At 40.3% G+C, this 18,057-nt stretch overlaps 1 protein-coding gene across 9 annotated transcripts in view; it reads right to left on the bottom strand.

Moving 5' to 3' along the window:
* The window catches only part of Bltp1 (bridge-like lipid transfer protein family member 1), a 203,130-nt gene extending 186,018 nt beyond the window's left edge, over positions 1-17,112 (bottom strand). For 8 of the 9 annotated variants that reach the window (XM_077803394.1, XM_077803388.1, XM_077803391.1 and 5 more), the window contains exons 1-2: positions 17,044-17,112; positions 15,974-16,070 (exon numbers count right to left, since the gene is read on the bottom strand). The gene's annotated coding sequence lies outside the window, so the exon portion shown is untranslated. Of the gene's footprint in view, positions 1-15,973; positions 16,071-16,504; positions 16,959-17,043 lie in introns of those variants that run through there. The other variant, XM_077803389.1, reaches the window with a different exon arrangement.
* Between the last annotated feature and the right edge of the window lie 945 nt (positions 17,113-18,057).

The following is an 18,057-nucleotide window of genomic DNA, read 5'->3' as shown; positions in this document are numbered from 1 at the left end:
AACATCCTCATTTTAGCATTCTAAATATGAGTGCAGACTAAGAGAGATATGATTATTTTTAAATCTAATAAGAAATATCTATATTAACAATAAAAAGGAGTATATGTTAATCATGTAAACAAATTCACCCACTCTGTCTCAAAAGCCGCCACTTAATAATTATATTTGTATATTAAGTTACATAAATTCCTCTTAATTGTCATCATTTCTGTGTATTCGTTATTCCGTGGGGAAATCATCTTCCCAATTCAAATTCACTCTGGATAGAATCTGAACAATAAGCAGATCTCCTGCTATCAGATGCTTAGGATAAACTACAATATACTGTCAAATTGTCACCAGATATGACAAATGTGTATATATTACATACATACATACATATACACACACACACACACACACACACACACACACACACAAGCAGGATGAGAATATTTGGATTACAAGAAAGAATTAAAAGGGGTTAGGGTTGTGGCTCAGTGGTAGAGCACTTGCCTAGCATCTGTGAGGCACTGGGTTTGATTCTCAGCACCGTATATAAATAAATGAATAAAGATTCATCAACATTTTAAAAAAATTATTTAAAAAAAAGTAAAGCTCTTATGATTCAAAAAAGCTGTTAATACAGTAACAACATGATTAAACCAACCTACCTGTAATAAAATTATAATAAACCAGAAAAGAGGGAAAAACTAGATTTAATCATAAGGAGACTGCACAGTTAATATTCCTTTAAGAGTAATAGAAATGGGTGATATAAAAAATAGAAAAATAGTAGATTTTTCCTGGATACAGAAGAATGTGTAATGACAATATTTTCGTTGAAATTCACCATGGCTGACTTTTAATCTTTTAAAAATATTTTCTGCTTATTCACCACTAAATTTTGGATGATTACAGAATAAGTTAAAAACTGGAAGAGACAACACTGGCAGATATCATCCACAACAGACTATAATGTTCCATATTCCACATTGCCCAAATCATAGTATGACCTACAGAGACAAATTAAACACTTCTTCAAAACATAAGACCTCAATAACAAAAAGCTTTCTAATAACAGTGGTATAAAAATTAAAAGGCAAAAAAGCTACAATTAAGACTGTTTTCATTTTTTAATAATCCTTTATATTCTACAGTGTAAGGATGAGTAAAATACACTTTCATATTTTTCAAAGCTTTAAAAAAGTCTATGTCAACCAGTACCTTAAAATTTGGTGATTCATTTTCTGCTTTCATTCTTTTTACTTTTTTAAACAAAAATAAAATTTAAAAAAATTTAAGGGAGAAGATTTTTTTTCAGAAGAAAACATTCACCCAGAATATATATATTATATATGTGTATATATATATATATATATATATATATTTATTTAGTTGCTTTTATTTTTTCAATATATGACAGTGGAATACATCACAATTCTTATTACACATATAGGACACAATTTTTCATATCTCTGTTTGTATATAAAGTATGTTGACACCAATTCATGTCTTCATACATGTACTTTGGATAATGATGTCCATCACATTCCTCCATCATTGCTAACCCCCTGCCCCCTCCCTTCCCCTCCCACTTCTCTGTCCTATCTAGAGTTCATCTATTCCTCCCATGCTCCCTCTCCCTACCCCTCTATGAGTCAGTCACCTTATATCAGAGAAAACATTCACCAATTGTTTGTTTCTTTGTTTGTTTGGGGGGGGGGGGTTGGCTAACTTCACTTAGCATTATCTTCTTCAATTGCACCCATTCACCTGCAAATGCCATGATTTTATTCTCTTTTATTGCTGATATTCTCTTTTATTGCTGATATTCCATTGTGTATATATGCCACATTTTTTTTTATCCATTCATCTACTGAAGGGCACCTAGGTTGGTTCCACAGTTTAGCTATTGTAAATTGTTCTGCTATAAACATTGATGTGGCTGTGTCCCTGCAGTATGTTGTTTTTAAGTCCTTTGAGTATAAACTGAGGAGAGGAATAGCTGGGTCTGATGGTGGTTCCATTCCAAGTTTTCCAAGGAATCTCCATACTGCTTTCCATATTGACTGCTTTCCATATTGGCTATACCAATTTGCAGTCCCACCAGCAATGTATGAGTGTGCCTTTTTCCCCACAAAATGTGAGAAGATATTTTAAAAACAAGCTACAAATATTATATATTTTTATATATTCCATATTGGGCCACTGAGTCTCCCTCTCTTCACATGAATAGATGTGTGCTTTACTCCTCTCCACTTACAGCTTTTAGACTGAATTATCCAGGAAAGATAGAGAAAGAGGAAACAAACACTTTTATGATGGTTTGATACTATGAAATAAACCTCTCATACTTACTTTTAACATCCTGAAGACTGCCTAGCCAGCACACCCCAAGGAGGAAAAACATACAGACTCCTAGGAGGTGTTAAATGAGGAACATGTCTTGGCAATCAGGTCTCTACATAAAAAAGGGCATTTGTTTCTAATCAAACCCAAGAAGTGGTGATCTATCCAGATCCAAGTCCTCATCCAAACTCACCACTACATCCTGCTACACCAACTCACAGCCAAAGGAACAGTGTTCAAGCTGCAGAGATGGAAAACTGCAGTATCGCAGTTTAACCAACTTTTCCCCAAATACTAGATTAATGCAAAGCCTTTAAGAGAAATCAACAAATACTTAAAAAAAAAATACTTTTAAGTATTGGCTCAAAGTTCCTAAAGGCCCTTAAGCAGAGGAGCATATTCTGGTATAAGGAGTATCCAGAGAGCTCTGCTTCCTAGTGGCCATTCCTGAGCTGCTTTTCTCCGCCACATCCTTCTGCCATGATGTGCTGACTCACTTCCTATGTGCTCAGTCACGTTAGTAGTGCCCCAACAGCTGTCCAAGAAGAACAAGTGGAGCCTGATACAAGGACCCACTGCACAATCTTCAAGGAACAGATGTGAATAGAAAAGGAATGTTTGCTTCCTCTTTACCCTTCCTGGACAATTCAGTCTAAAAGCTGTAAGTGGAGAGGAGTAAAGCACACATCTATTCTTGGGGAAGAGAGGGAGACTCAGTGGCCCAGTATGGAATGTCACAACTTCAAAGGGTAGGTTTAGAATCCTGTTGTGTGGACAGGCTTATGGCCAGAGGCAGCAGCTCAGCATGTCAGATCCAGAGCAGGAAGAGAAGGACACACTTGCAGGAAAGAGGCCAGGGACGGGGTGTGGAACCCAAGTGGAAGGAGGTGCAATGGCAAAGAGAAGCCATCCAGCTCAAGCTCTTGGAGCCCAAGAGGAGGAAAAGTCGCGGCAGTGTTCTCCAAAAGAGCATGTGCACACAAAGGGCAACGGGTGCTGTGTGTCAGCATCCAGAGGAAGGCATCAAACCTGAGAGGCACGAGGGCTGCCAGGGAGGACGGGATGTGGGAACAGGAGCAGGAGGAGGACCTCCACTTGGAAGATGGCCCAGAAAGAGGGGAGAAGGGTTAGTCAATAGTATATAAAAGGACAATGGGGTCAAGTTTCTCACTGTTGCAGGATGCGCAAAGGAAGAGAATCTGAAGGAACCCTGGAGGCTCTATGAGAAGTGGAGGAATGGTTTTCAACATAAACAAATATAGAAATAAACAGAGTTGTAAATCTATCTCTGTGTGTGTGTGTGTGTGTGTGTGTGTGTGTGTGCAAGTTCACTAACAGGTGTAAATAAAAGCAACACCCCACTAAAAATGACAAAGATCTTGCTTCTAAAAACAACGCTCTGTTCAAAGACGTATCATAGCCCCTAGAAGAAATGACCCACAACTAAGACAGGGAAAGTGAAGAGGAGCCTTGTTTTCAAAAAAGCTAAGAACGGCTCCAAGAATGACAGGAACATGTGAAAAGGACACAGCCAGCTTCAAGAGATTTCTAAGCACAAAATCTAGGACAACTTAAAAATAAATTACAGAAACGGATTACAACCCATTTAATATGAAAGGTATCACAAATCCATACCAACACACAAAATCAAGTCAACACTGACTGGCAACAAGAGAGTCGTCACCTCAAAGTACACTCCCTAAAATACTTATTAATGACAAAGGAGAAGAGGAGCCCTGAGAAAGCCAACAGTTAATTAAGTGATCAAAGTAAGAACCATCAGTAATGGGATAAATCAAAACTGTGTGCCTCGTGACAGAAAGGTTCCACTCCTGTGATACTTAGGCCAAAGATGCCCGAGACTTGCATCTCATCATAGATTACGATCAGTAGGTTGTATTCATCTTGTATTCACAATGCTAATGAGTTTTTTTAACACAGTGTATCCAAATATATCATTTTAAATGGTACTTTAGCTGTTATTTAATAACTAATCTACATGTTATGAAACATGCACTATCAATATTTTTATGATTCAACAATATCTTCTTTATTCTTCCTTAAATTAGTGTTCATTTCAAAACTTTTCTCTAGCATTAGAAAAGGGGTATAATTTTTAGCATAAGAATGTTCAATAGTTGAAACAAACATTATAAAAACTACAAATTTATCAAACTTCCTTATTTACCACCTCTGCTACTGCCACCCATTTTATGAAATATCTTTCTAATTGCTCAATGGGTACTGCTACAGTTGAAACAGGAGAAATAAATAAATTATTGTTCTATTGAACCTTAAGATGACTATAGATAATAACATGCTATATTTCAAAAAACCTAGAAGAAAGCATTTTGCATATTTTTGCTCAAAGAACGGTAAATGTTTAAGGAGATAAATGTGTTTACTCTGTTTTGAACATTGCACAACATATACATATACAAAACATCACATGGTAACCCATAATATGTACAATTTTTATGTACTGAAACATTCACTACATTTTATGTACTGAAACATGTAAAGAAATATTCTCTTTCAAAATAAATTACCCATAAAATTCTAGAAAACATTAAAAACTATCTTATTTCTCTCCCATTGGATAAAAGAAATAAAAATATCTAACATCCACTACTTGCAACCAACAAACTTTTAGAGACAGAATTTTGAATATTTATTTGACCCTTCAAAAAGGGAGGCCATGCTAGAATAAAAATCAATAAGAAAGGTACACATAATCTGATAGAAAAATGAATAAAATATTCAAACAAGTAATTCTCAAAGAAAGACACTAACATCATTAGTGATTAGAGATAAATACCATTTGTCATCCATCAAGGAACTAAGTAAAAACTGCAAGCAACTATGCTGGCAGATGTTTAGGAAAATGGGCACTTATACAGAGCTAATGGGAAGAAAGTGTCTTAGACTTTGGGAGGGACTCCTGCGGATCAAACCCAGGGCCCTGCACATGCTAGGCAAGTGCTCTTCCACTGAGCTACATCCCCATCACTCAAGTGGTGGATGTTTCAGAAGAAAAATGATTCAGATACTATAAAAACTATAAATGTGCATAGATGTTCTGTCTGGGACATTCTAATTTTATAACTCCATTCCTCAAAAATACTTCCTCAGGCACAAAAGTGTTTTTTCAAGGACAATCACAGAAGCATTATATGTAATGAACCAAGAAATTAGGAGAGAAATATCAATAAGAAAATATTTAAATTATGGTATACCCTTACTACAAAGTAATATGTAGCCTTTTTAAAAGAATGAGAGACTTCCAATAGGGATTGGGACATGTCTGGGAGGAAGGCAACCTGGTAGAATAAAGCAAGCTGAGAAGCAAGATATATAGAGTCCCACTTATGTTTCTTAAAAACCCAACTCACAACTGTGCATATGCAGAACATATTTTATATATAATTTGTTACAGATACACAGATATAAGTCTCTTTGGAGAGGGGCAGGATTTACTGGGGATTGAACTCTGGGGCACTTGACCACTGAGCCACATCCCCATCCCTATTCTGAATTTTATTTAAAGACAGGGTCTCACTGAGTTGCTTAGCACCTCATTTTTGCTGAAGCTAGCTTTGAACTCCTAATCCTCCTGCCTCATTCTCTCAAGCCATTGGGATTACAGGCATGTGCCTCTACACCAGATATGATTCTTTTAACCTACAAAAACATTAGCAAAGCTAAGCAAGAGTCACCTTTGGGAGAAACAGAGGGAGGAGACTTTGTGGAAAGAAGCAGTCATGAAGCAGGACTTTCTATTCTTGACATAGGTACTGTCCAACTGTTTTACAAATGGCATGTGATAGTTCTACGAGCATGAGGGCTGGAGGATAAAACAAGACAGAGGGGAAAGGGTTTTTTTGCTGTTGTTGTGGTTCTGTTTTGTTTTGTTTTTAACACAAGCATACATCTCTCAGCCTCTCTCTCCTTACAACCATGGCCAAAAATACCAACCTGGTTACCTATCATTCGACCATCACATCTTCTTAGGTTCTTAAACACTTGTCAAAAAAAAAAAAAGAAGGGCTGGGGATGTGACTCAGTGGCAGAGCACTTGCCTAGCATGCATGAGGCCCTAGATTTGATCCCCAGCACTACGTGAAAAAAAAAAAGAAATGGAAAATAACCACTGAGCATTATCAAGCCCAGAAGTCTTCGTTATTTGTTACATAACCTGAAAAAAAATCAATCAACATTTTAGTATAGAACTACTCTCTATGACAGCTACACAGGAGGCTGAGGCAGGAGGATCACAGTAAGAGGCCAGCCTGAACAATTTAGCAAGACCCTGACTCAATTTTTTTAAAGCAAAACAAAGGAGAAGAAGGAGAACAAGAGTATGAGGAGGGGTTGGGTGGAAGCTCAGGGATAGAGTGCATGAAGAAGAACAGGACAGAACATCTTTATCCAAAGTGAAGTTTCAGGGAGTGTTTAACTGTTTCTAACATGACACAAGTAGTCTGAGTGCTCACCAATGGCTCAGACTCAATTTTTTTTAAAAAGGCTAGAGATGTAGCTCAGTGGTGGAGCACTTGCCTATCATGCCTGAGGCCCTGGTTCAATCCCCAGGACTGAAAAAAAAAAAAAAAAAAAAAAGAATTACTTTACATGCTAGCCTTTAGTGCATGAATGGGAGGAGGCATGCCTGTGTTACAGGAGGAGGAGAGGATTTCTACAAAGAAGGCAAAGAACACCAGAAGGGAAGACCAGAGGAAGGGAAAGAGAGAGAGGCAGCTGCAAAGGAAAACAGTAAAACCAAAAGGCCCTGCTTCACACTCCATTGCTCCAGAAGGAGCCCACTGTTTAGATTGAAAGCATGGACTGTATACCAAACCACCTGGGTTCAATAGCAGTTGGCATTATAGCTGTGTAACTGTGGGCAAAATGCCCAACATCTCTGTGCTGTTTCCTCGTGTGTACAATGAGGACATTAACAGTACCTACTTCCTAAAGCTTATGTGGGGACTTGATGAGCTCACATAGACAGGCCACCTAGAACACTGCCTGGCACATGATGGACACTGTAAAGGCTTGCTAACAGCAGCCAATGCTATTGTGCCTTGAGCACAGGAGACTGCTCATTAGGAACACTCTGCTGAGCGCTGCTTTTTGACCACTGAGATGTGCTAGGCTCGCACTCCCAGGACAAGCCAGCAATGGCAGACTCGGTGTCAGTGAGGGCCAGGATGCCAGTGCACGGCACTCAATCTCCCTTGTCTGGGCTGGCGATAAGGCAGACATTTTATCTGGCCTCTGAGAGTCCCCCAGTGCGAGGAGCTGCAGATGCCCTGAGTGGTGACTGCAGCGCAATGCGCTTTACTGGCACTGCTTCCCCACTCTCCTACCAGTGCTTTCTAAAACCATGCCCCATGGTTTGCTTCTGGGGAAATCTAAACCCAACACGCTATTTTTTTATAACTAGTCCTAACAAATCAGAGGACAACCTGTGCTTCAGAATCCATTCTATTTAAAGCACACGCTATTTAATAAAAATGAATTTAATAAAAATTTAATAAAATTTAATAAAAATGAAGAGCACTCGTGGGTGAGGCACTGGGTTCCATTCCCAACACCACAAAAAAATTAAAATTAAAATTTAAAAAGTAGTAGAGAATTGTTAACATTTAGTTAACCTAACTCCAAGTATAAAAAAAATAAGAAAAAAAAATTAATCATACTCAAATCCCTCATACAATAAAGCCACAAATCTGCACACCATTATAAACAGATTTCCTGGATTTCGTCACTGTGGCTTTCCAGAAGTTCTGCCAGTGGTGCGCTTGTCACCATCGGGCTTCCATGTCGCCTAACCACAGGCCAGACTGAGCCTTGTCACCTGTGACAGAACACTCACTCAGAGGAAAACTTGTCAACTGTCCCATTTGTGCACCTGCATGATAAACTCTCTGGAGGTACGTTCAGAGTAACCAAATTCAAAGCCATCTATCCCCTCCTTACCAATGAGTAAACAGCTAGCTTACCCAAAGATCTCAGTCAACACCAACACAGAAGAACCGTCTAGACAGACTGCTTCTCTTTCCTACAGCACAAGGACATCCCAAAACAAAAGTCAAGTGAAGAAGAACAAGACACAACATCTTTATCCAAATGAAGTTTCAGGGAGTGTTTAGGTGTTTCTAACATGACACAAGTAGTCTGAGCGCTCACCAATGGCTCAGATGACATGATGGCTGATGACTTTGGGATGCTCCTCCCAACTCCATGATGCTATACAAAGAAGTATACAAAACACAGAAGGGTCTACTGCAACTGGACATCTCATAAAAAACAAATATGTGGGCTGGGGCTATAGCTCAGTTGGTAGAGTGCTTGCCTAGCACATGTGAGGCACTGGGGTCCATCCTCAGTACCACATAAAAATAAAATAAAGGTACTGTGTCCATCTACTATAAAAAATACTTAAATAAATATGTAAGCTTTATACATTTAGGATGGTACTGAAATAAATTTATAAAAAGTTGGAATTACTGATTGGGTGCATAGTGATTTGAAGGGGCCTCTCTGCCCCCAAAAATTTTACTCATCAGAATCAGAGCCTCAAGTTCCACCATTCATTCCTTTAAATAGAATACTAATCAAGTCTCTTTTAAAATGCAAATACATCTTTATGATAAGTCATGCTTATTTAACCATGAGGATATGTTTTGAGAAATGCGTAGTCAGACGATTTTGGTTTTGTGCTAATATCAGAGTGTACTTACAAAAACCTAGATGGGATCACCTTCTATACACCTAGGCTATATGGCACAGCCTGCCGCTCCCAGGCTACATACCTATACAGCATGCTACTGAATACTAAAGGCAATTCCAACACTTTGGTTAATTATTTGTGTGTTTAAATACAGAAAAATAACAGTACAAATATGGTATAAAAGATTTTTTAAAAACAGTACCTCTGAGGAGGGCACTTCCCATGAATGGAGCTTACAACTCAGAGTTGCTCTGGGTGAGGCAGGAGGGGGTGGTGAGCCAATGTGAAAGCCCGGGGACTTCACTCATAGCACATGGCAGACTTCAACAACACTGTGAACTTGGGTTACACTAACGTGTAAAAAACAGTTTTCTTTCTTCAATAATAAATTATCCTTAGCTTACTTCAATTTTTTACTTTTTCTAACCTTTTGACATTAACACTTTGCTTAAAATACAAGCACTTTGGTATACATATACAACAGAGTTTTACTCATCCATCTAAAACAATGAAACAATGGCATTTACAGGTAAATGGACAGAACTAAAGAAAACTATGCCTAGGGAAATAAGCCAGACTCAGAAAAATCAAGGGTCAAATGTTTTCTCTCATATGTGGAAATTAAAGCAAAACAAAGGAAAGAAGGCAGTTGAGGAAGAAATCAAATATCATAAAAAGATAAAGGGAAGGCAATGGAGAAGAACAAGAGTAAGAGGAGGGGTTGGGTGGAAGCTCAGGGACAGAGCGCGTGCCTGGCATGTGTGAGGCACTGTGTTCAATTCTCAGCACTGCCTATAAATAAATTTTAATTAAGAAAGAAAAAAAAGAGTAAGGGAGGAAGAAGGGAAAGGGGAAAATAAATGGAATGAAATTAACAAAATCATGTCATATTCATATATAAAGATACCAAAGGGAATTTCACCTTTATGTATGTGTAGGAGGAAGGAAGTCTAATAGAGTAAAGCAGGGAGAATAGGAGAAAGGAAGAAGGGAGGAAAGGGATGGGAAATGGGAACGGAATTCAAATTCCTTGCATGCATGATTTTGTCAAAATGAATCAATTACTATGTAAAATTATGATGCTCTAATTGAAAAAAATACAACCACATTGCACAACTATACAAAATATTTTTCTTTACATCCTTATCCTATAAGCTTTTTTCTATTTTTATTTATTTTTAATTTTTTTATTTTTTAATGTTTTTTGTTAAAAACTAAGACACAAGATATAGACACCTCAGCTGAGGCCTACACAAGTCAGTCACCAGGACCATGCCTTCCACCTCCACATCTTGCCCATGGAAGGTCTTCAGGGCAGTAACACTGTCATCTGTCTCCTAGGAAGGCAGAACCTTCTTCTGGATCCCTTCTGAGGGACCAGCCTGGGGTCTTCCTGAAGTCTCTCTTCCCAGAAATGTGTCCACTGTGGTTTGCTTGGTTGTGGTTGTTTTTTCTCATCACAGATCTGTTTTAGGTAGATTATATACCATAAAAGCTTCTAATAAAAACCTTCAATTGTGGAGTCCACGTTTTTAAAATTTTTAGGGTGTTTATCGAGGTCTACAAAAGCTTCTATTAAATCCTTCTCTGTGAATTTCCTGGGGATTCTTTTTCTTATACAGTTTCCTTTAATCTTGCTTCTTCGGCTCTGTGATCCTGTTGGGGTTCTAATAATTCTTTATTAATCAATTTCTCAGGATAACCTCTAGGAACTCCCCAATCACACCTGGGTAAAATAATCTGACAAAAGTTCACGTGCTGAAGGCTTGGTCCACAATGCAGCCATGTTCAGAGGTGAGACTTTTAGAAGTGATTGGATCACAATGGCCCAGCCTCATCAGTGATCAATCCATTGAGGGATTATAATTTGATGGCATTACTGGGAGGTGAGACCTGGTTGAAGGGTATAGATCCTTGAGACAAAACAAATCATGTCCCTGAATGTGTATGTGTGTGTGTGTGTGTGTGTGTGTGTGTGTGTGTGTCTTCCAGTCACCATGAGGTGGGCAGCTCTGCTCCCTATGTCCTCTCTGCCATGCTGCCTCACTACAGGCCCACAGCAATGAAGCCAGCCTACCACAAACTCAAACCTCTGAAACCAGTAACCAACATAAATCTTTCCTCCAAGTTGATTTTCTCAGATATTTCGTCACAGCAATAGAAAGCTGATTAATACAACATCTCAAACATAGTCATGTTGATTTTTACAACCTCTTCACCTATGGCAAATCCTTTGAAGCCATGAAAAAACTTTTAGAGTATCTTATTCCAAATGATGCCATTCCCTCTTGGGGACATCACCCCAAGACCAAGCAAGGTTCTTGATAAGGCGACAGATGTAACCCTTCCGGAATTACATCAGTGTCTCCCTAAGTTGCCATAACCAGGATAAAGGTCCTCAGGTATTACATCTTAAAAACTGCTCCAATTTCTTGATTTACTGATTGGAGCAAAGAGGTGGTCTGAAGGGAGAAAGATTATTTTGATATTATGAAATACACCAATAACATTTTGATATTATGAAATTCACCAGGACTGTCAGGGTGCTGATGAGGGATTCACTTCTGTGCCAGGTCGCCATTATCAAGAATAAGCAAAATCTTGAAAGGTATATTACCTCCAGACAGTAGTTCTCTATTTCACTGTCACAGTAATTCAAGAAGGCACCCTGGAAGAGGAAGTGGGTCACCCATGACTGACTACTGCTCCTACAGGAGCACACTGCAGTGTGAACTTATCAATATGCTTGAAAGCCCTGAGCTTCTCTCACTGTGCCAGGTCATAATGGGTTCCAATTTGAAGCCTGCAACACTGGCCCCTGCTGTTATCTTGTTCTTAAAAGTCTTAAACCTGGCACTGATTCACCTTCCTTAAGGATCAAAGTCCTCTCAGGCATCTGTTTCCAGGGAGGTTTCATTCATATTGAAGATTTGTTCTGGCAAGTAATTTTCCTCCACAATAAGCTCATCTAGCATATCCAAAAGTTCGTCAGCTGCCTCACATCAGATCTCACACATTCACCATTCACCATCACATTATGTAATGGAGAAAGATTCTTCAATCACTTAAACCACCCCAAGCTAGCAATAAATCAACAGTGTAGCTGGGTCCTTTTCTTTCAACATAGTAAACAAACTTGCTCTGGCAGGACTGTCAGGGTGCAGAGAAGGAAATGCTTCTGTGCCAGGTCATTAGAAGTTTCTCCATATCTAACATAGGCCTTCTCAAATTTTGGTTCGTCTCGTTGCCTTCAATGAAGTAGTTCCTTTAGCAGCTTTTATCACATTGTCTTTTCTTCAAGATCATAGCTATGGTGGAATGGTACATGCCTGACTGATGAGCAATAATCACCAATAATTTTCCACCTTTTAAGTCCTGAATCACCTTTAAGTTTGCTTCCAAGTTAATCACTCAATGTGACCTCTGACTGGAAAAATTAGCAGTGATTTTCATGATCAGAACAAGACTAAATTAAACCCAAGAGAAAGTGACACTATAAACCCAAGATGCGTGAGGCTGCTGCTCACATGACAGTTCTACAGCATACCTTTTTTTATATCTAAATACAAAGAACACGCTTTAAGGTAATGATTATAGTATAGTAAATGTGTAAATCAGTAATAGTCATTATCATTATCCAGTATTATGTACAATACATAAGTGTACAGGCTATACTTTTATAGGACAAACAGTGCAGTAGGTTTTTTTACAACAGCATCGCCACAAATATGGAATGCATTATTCTAAAACATTATAAATGCTATGATGTCTTTTGGCAATAGCAATTTTTTGGCTCTGTTATAATCTTACGAGACTACAATAGTAGTATGTGTCCACTGTTGATCAAAACGTCATTGTTCAGCATGTAACTGTATGTCAATACTATCTACCACTGACCATTACCATGCATTATTGGTGTAAATTAGAGTACCTTTCTCATTAGTAAAGCAGGAATGACAAATATGACAAAAACCGTGAGATTGCTAAAGATGAGGAAAATATTAAAAGAAGATATTAGGCAACAAAAGCAAATTTAAATTAGCAATTTTAGCCAGGGCACACAGCTTTGGGTATATAAATCAAAATTATATAATGCCCTATTCTATTCACTTAAGCAAACAAAACAGAAAATAATCCTCTTAGGTCAAACAGATTAAGTATAATCCTTGTTGCAGATCCCTTTCATCTCAGGATTGTATATGTAACATAATTTCACCTTCTAACTAGTTCTAAAGCCTAATAGAATTAAGTGGCAAATAACAGTCAACAGAAATAATGGAAATCCTTTGGTATCTTAAAAACAGACTAGGCCTTAAAGCCAGTTTAAAATACAATGTATGCATAGTGAGGTACGGAGAGGGAGAATGTGAGGAACAGACAAACTCTAGATAAAGCAGAGGGGTAGGAGGGGAAGGGAGGGGGCAGGGGTTAGCAATGATGGTGAATTGGGATGTACATCATTATCCAAAGTACATGTATGAATTGATGTGAACATACTTTATATACAAACAGAGACATGAAAAATTGTGTTCTATATGTGTAATAAGAATTGTGATGTATGGAAGACTCTCAAAACTATTGATATACAACAGCTTCACTACCAAGACTGAATAGATTCAAGTTATTATTTTCTATATTCATGGAAGAAAGAAAAAGTAGGTTCTTTCTCTCCTTTCCTGTCTCATTACTATAAATAAAGGAAAGCAGGTTGAGTACAATGGAATCATATGGACTATAAGTTCTTAAAAAAGAAACTTGATCTATCAACCTGCCATCAGTTAGTTCTGTGGCTTTGGGCATATTTCTAGGCCTCAGTTTCCCACCTATAAAGTATGAAGGATTGGATTAGATGACTATTAAGTAACTTCTCATCTGAAAAATAAATAAATAAATAAAATACAATGTTGTTCCATCCCCTCTATCTTTTCCTAAGCTGTGAGAGCTTAGGCAAAGTTATTGAATCTCTTTGCCCCTGGTTCCAAGTAGTAAAGTGGCCATCTCATCCTTGAAGAAATGCTGAAAGCATTAAAAATATAAAGCAAACATAAAACCCACAGCATACATCTCACTCACAAATAATGAAATATACATGTCAAGTGAATAATGCTTAAAATCTGTCTTATTCCTTACAATAGGTAAAAGGAAAACATACATTTAACTGATAACAGAAATTTGTCACCAAAGGAAGTTAGTTGGCATAAGTAATGATCAAGAAAGTATTAAGTTAATATGAATAGTTCCATGAACACCAGTGAATATGATTCTTAAAAGCAAAGCAAATACAAGACAAACGGAATATTCAGATTTGACAACTGACAAACATTACACATCAAAAAATTAAAGGTAGTTTTTAATATATTCTACAAAAAATTACTCATAGGGCAGGTGATGTAGCTAAGTGGTAGAGCTCAATCTTACCATGTGTGAAGCCCTGGGTTCAATCCCCAGCACTAAATATATATAGATTCATGCTATATATATGATAATTTTTAACATCTAAGAAATCATACCATCCAAGAAAAATGTTGCACTTTATCAAGCCTCACTTTTTGTAGCCAGAAATTTATACTGGCTCACCTACTTGAAATAAACTTTTTTAAAAACTCTTAAAAGGTTTCAGAAAAATGTTAACTCTAAAATTTACATTTTAAGCTGGGTCGTCTTCTCAACTCAGATATATATATGTGTATACACTACTTAATGACATCTCGTAGAAGGCACAAATACCTCAAACTTAACAGCCCAAATGAACTCATCTCCTCCAATCATGTTTCTCATCTATCACTCTTTCTCTGCTCCCTACTCCAATAAATGGTCCCAGAATCCACTCATGTTCCCAATCCAGGTATCAGAATTCATTTCACAAATACTTACTGATCATTAATAATGTGCGTGAACAGGGGAGTGTCTACAAGTAAGTGCTCTTCACTTTCCTTCAGTCCACACACCTTATCTATCCTACCTTCTTTCTATCTGTGAACCCATTTCCACCCTTCCCCACTGGCTGCACTGCTTCACTCTGGCTCTCCTTCCTCAGCTGACTACTACAGCAGCCTCTGACTGCTCCCCAGGCTTTCCAGTGCACTACTCCCCAACTCCTTACCCAGACTGTTGTCCACATCACCATTTCACTTCTCTGTTATATCTTTCTCAAAATTTAATTCTATCACTATCTTTAACATGAAAGGGTATGCAAAAGTCTGTAGGAATTCTAGTTTCCTACTGTACCCAAAAGCACTAGTAGAGATCCCTACTTTAGTAACTAAAAAATGATGAAAGATTATATAAGCAATTACCACATAGTAGTATTCACTTCCTAGTCTTCTACATAGACCAAAAATATCCTTGCATATAAAATACGAAAATATTGAGTTTACCAAAACGTTACCTTCTAGACAAAAATATTCACTACTCTAGTATTCCCCAGCGTCATAACAACCGCTATTCTACTACAAGAAGCCTGGAATAATGTCTGCTATATGGAACACAACAAATATTTATTAAATGAACTGGTTCTGAATCATCTTTAACCATGTCTCCTACTATTCTTCACAGATCTCATGATAAAAAAATAGATCTGAGTTCACCCATATACAATTTTCTACAAATAACAAACCAAAATTTTTCACTTTTTAAAAAACTCCTTTATAAACATGGGCACATTATACAGTAAGCAAAATAGCAAAAAGAATATTGACACTTAGTGATCAAATCAAGAATTTCCTGAAATCTTCCTGCCAAGGTACAGGCCCACCTACATGACTTAGTTGTCAATCACATGTCAACAGTCAGATCACCACTACTCCACCTCCACTCCCTAACCACACAAATTAAACCACAAAAGAAACAAAAGTTAGAGCTCTATCATCAGAGCTTTAACTAGAAATGAGATTTTTAAAAGAATCTTACCCTAAAATATTTAGTGAAGTTTTTTCTCAGTCTCCAAAGTTCTATTTTTCCATCTTCTCTTCAGAAGGCCCTGCTGCAATGTTCCATCTTAACAAATCTGAAAAGAACATTTTAACTAATTACACAGGCATTTTGGCTTTATTAGCCGTGCAACAAATTCAAATTAAATAATTAAACAAACGCACAAGGAAATACTTAAATTTTAGTCCAATATTACATTTCCTTGTTTCAAGTTTCTAAACAAGAAATACTTCTAAAACTAGAATAAGAACAGAATTTCCAAACTAAGGTCTTCCAAAAGTTTCAAGAACACTGTTCTCTGGAAAGAGCATGAATGTGGGAGTCAGAGGTTCTGGAGGTCAAATTGTATGGTCAAAGCATACTCCAGTGTGGCACTGGAAAACTTTCTAACTGTTGGGTCCCTGCTGGCAAAAACCGTGCCTCTCTGTATTAGGGCAGCACCTGGCTCACTTTTTCTCAAATGAAAATCACCTTGCAAACCCTAAAGAGCTTGGGAGATGTTTATCAGACCTGACGAAGAGGCCATGAATGAAGCCCTGTGCGGTGGCGCAATTCTAGGATCCCCGCGACCCAGGAGGCTAGGCAGGAGGGTGGCAAAATCAAGGCCAGCCCGGGCCACGCAGGAGGCCGTTTCGAGATGAAAACTGAAAGGGCTGGGCAAGCCGCAGCCCAGTGGCAGAGCCCTGGCTTCGATGCCCAGCACCAAGCCTCCAATAATAAAGAGTGGCGTCCAGCGTAAGTCAGGCGCGGGCTCCGCCGAGCGACAGCAGGACAGGACCGGGCAGACGGACCGGCTCCGCCGCGAGACCTCTCCTTCCCCCGGAGGAAACTGGCCTCCACTCGCCCCGCAACGTCGGGCCCCTTCTTCGGCCGCCCGGGCGCGGCGGCGGGGCCGGCCACACCCCCGGAGGACGACCCCCGAGCGGGACCCGCCGGCCAGGCCTCGGCCGTATCGGACGCCGTCGGAGCCCCCGGCCTCCCCGCCCCACCGGCCTCGGGCTGCCTGGGCCCTGCGCCGGGCGAAGGCGCAACACAGCGGGCCTGCTCACCTGGGCGCCGGGCCGAACCGCTCCGCCCGCTCCCGCCCGCGGAGGGCCGTGGGCGGCCGCACGCGCCGGACACGCCCCCAGAGCCCGCGCCGCCCCCACGCCTCGGTCCCGCCGCCCGGCCGGCCGCCCGGTCAGCGCCCGCCGCGGCCTCCGACGCCCGGGGACAGGGGCGGGTCCGCGCGCCGGCCGGGCGCACTGCGGCTGCGTCAGCGGACGTCGCCGTCTGCACGCCGGCGCCTCGAGCCCGGTCGCGGCCCGCGGGCCCCGCCCCCGAGCCGGTGGTCCCGCCCCCGGCCCCGGCCTGGGCGGAGTCTGGGGGCCGGGGAGCCGGCGGCGGTGCGGGTGCGCTGGGCGGTGCGCGCTGTCCGCCCCAGAGGAGGCGTTGGCCTTCCGGATGCTGGGGACGGAAGCGCCCCCGTGGGAAAGGAGGCCCACAAGAAGAAGAATCGGTGAGTGAGATAAAACGGATCCACCCGAATAGAGCGCAGTCTCCTCTGCCCCGCCAGTGCGGGAGCTGGTGGTGTGGACGGCTGCCACGCCGTCTCGGACCAGCCTCCTGTGGTGCTAGTGAAAGTGGGTCGGTACTCACCCGTTTAGAGGAGTGAGGCGCTTACTGTGACTTGGCTGGGGAACCAAGGCCAACAGCTTTCTCCCACACTGCTCCCGTGCAAACTGCATTAGGAAGAACAAAGGAGCAACAGCCGGACTCTGGACGCTTTCAGTTCCCTGGGGCAGACGTGGGACGTGCACAGAAGGCAACCGGGGATGCAAACCGTGATTTACTAGCCTTGGTGAAGAGTTAGCTGGCTCCTTAGTCCTCTCAAACCCCTGTAAGAGTATTCTGATCCCCATTTTTCTAAATTTCACAAATTGAATATCTCAGGCTCAAAGGAGTAAAATAATTTGGCAAACTGGAGACCCAGGATTTAAATCCGTGCCGCCTGGCTCCAACGTTTGTTCCATTAAGCATTACAGTGCACTGCCTCTGCACATGGACACCTCGCGTTCCGACTT

This window comes from Urocitellus parryii, chromosome 10 (assembly GCF_045843805.1).
Source record: "Urocitellus parryii isolate mUroPar1 chromosome 10, mUroPar1.hap1, whole genome shotgun sequence".
Lineage (NCBI taxonomy): Eukaryota > Metazoa > Chordata > Mammalia > Rodentia > Sciuridae > Urocitellus > Urocitellus parryii.
This window is presented reverse-complemented; position numbering and strand designations above follow the sequence as displayed.